Here is a 2,255-nt window from a genome sequence, read left to right on the forward strand (position 1 = left end):
TTGGGAAGCACTTTCACTATCAATGTGCAGTGTTTCCCATGCCACACGCTTTAGCAATGGAAGGCATTGGTGGCAGGCTCTCCCAGTGGAGTGTGAGAGTGGGCCTAGCCAAGCTCAAGGATGTCTCACAGTTAGCAACGTTTGGCATTTTTGAAGAGACCCTTCTAGACATCAGCATTTGCCAGGCCTAGGAATTGGATCCCTCCAAAATCTCCTTCCCAAGTTTCTGGCCAAGACAGGGCATTTCAAGTTCACAGGGAAATGGAGAAGGAAGATGGCACCACCCAAACGAGCCCATGGCAACAAACCTCTCACCGTCCGGCACTTGGGCTGCTCTAAGGCTTTTCACTTCCAATCTGCTAGTGGTTACTTCTACACCACTTATAGACACAAGCTTAATGATGTTTGGTGTTTAGTTTGGTGAGGAAAAACATTAGGTTCTTGGGCATGCTTAATTTTGTTAACTCAAGCTTTTCTTGCATATCTTCCAAAAAATCATAAGCATAAGGCACTTGAACCAAAGCCAAACTCAAACTCAAAAAATACCTATGCTTATAACCATATATTGTCATGAATAAAGACATGCCAATAACTAATTATTGAGCACTATTATGAGTAAATTGGAACAAAGCTAAGTTTTTTCCTAAATTCCTTGTTGAATCAAGTTTCCACAAAAGATCTCAACACCAAAAATTGATTTATTTGCTATGTTTGCCCATTGAATTGTTTGCTCACTATTACTCATGCTTAGTTTAGTCTCTAATTTTTCAAAAACCTTCAACATAAATTTGGGATCCTGATAAACTATAAAGACTGAATAATTAGTTTATAAATAACTGAGCAAGTTCAAAAGCTTTAATTATCATTTTCACTAGAAAGAAGTAAACCATCTTCATCAAATGATCCATAACAGCCTAAATAATATCATTTCCTTTAAAGGTTTTAAGAAAACTAATGATAAAGTCCATTAAGATATTATCCCATTTATTTTCAAGTACACATAGAGAATGAGGCTAGTAAACTTTTAATGGTCAACTTTAATTGCTTGGTAGGTCAAACAACCATGTATTACAACTTTATTCTAGGCTAATAGAAATGCCTCTTCACCAATACATATGTTCTCAGTACCCTTAAATGCCCAACACTTAGCACATCATGACACTTAACCAAAATCCATTTAATAAGTTTGTCAACACAAGCAACCACCACATTTCCCTTCTTTACCAGGATTTTATCTTGTATCTCATATGATGCAAACTTGTCACCTTTCAAATTTATAGAGGCATCCTTTGACAAAACTTTTATGCCAATATCAATGATAATTAAATGAGTCAAAGTCAGTAAACTCCTTAAGCTCATCTAATAGATTGTTGGATAGCTTCATGAATAAGATAAAATTTATTATCCTAAATAATACATTAACCACCTTATTGTCACCTCTATATTTGTATTGAATCTTAATAGATATTTTTTGTAAGAACCCTTGCTAACGAGTAAAATAGCTTCAAGAATCCTTTTCCTAGATAATGCATTAACTACCTTATTGTCACCTTTATACTTGTATTAGGTTTTAATAGATATCTATTGTAAAAACTCTTGCCAATGAGTAAAGTAGCTTCAAGAATCCTTTTGACAATTAAAATACTAGAGAGATTAATGGTTTGAATCCACATGAAAGTTTGGTCCATACAAATATTGTCACTATTCCTTCACAGTAGTGATCACGATATATAACTCTTTATCTCAAGTAGGCCAATTTCATCAAATTTATAGCTCATATATGCAAGAAGATGCCCAACTTGAGGCAATACAACCATAATGTTACTCACATTTATCTCAACCATAAAAGGCTTTTTAAGATAATTTTTTTTTAACACATGAGTAAAAATATAATGCTACTTCAATTGCTAAAACACCACTTGACACCTCATTCCAACCATGAATAGTAGCATGTTTTGATGTGTTCTAGAGAAGATCTATCAAGGAAGCAACTATCTCTGAGAAGTTGTTCATAAATCATTGAAAAATTCCAACCATACCAAAGAAACTATAGAGATCATACACTATTGAAGATATAAGCCAATTAACCATGACTTGAATCTTTGTGGGATCAACTCTCACACCATACACTAAAATTAAATGCTTGAGATATTTAATCTCCTCTAAGAAAACTTGCTTTTGGATAACTTTTATTAAAGCTTGTTGTCCTTCAAAAATTGCAAAACACTTCACATATACATCTTATGTTCCTCTAC

This window comes from Selaginella moellendorffii, unplaced genomic scaffold (genome assembly GCF_000143415.4).
Source record: "Selaginella moellendorffii unplaced genomic scaffold, v1.0 SELMOscaffold_8, whole genome shotgun sequence".
NCBI lineage: Eukaryota > Viridiplantae > Streptophyta > Lycopodiopsida > Selaginellales > Selaginellaceae > Selaginella > Selaginella moellendorffii.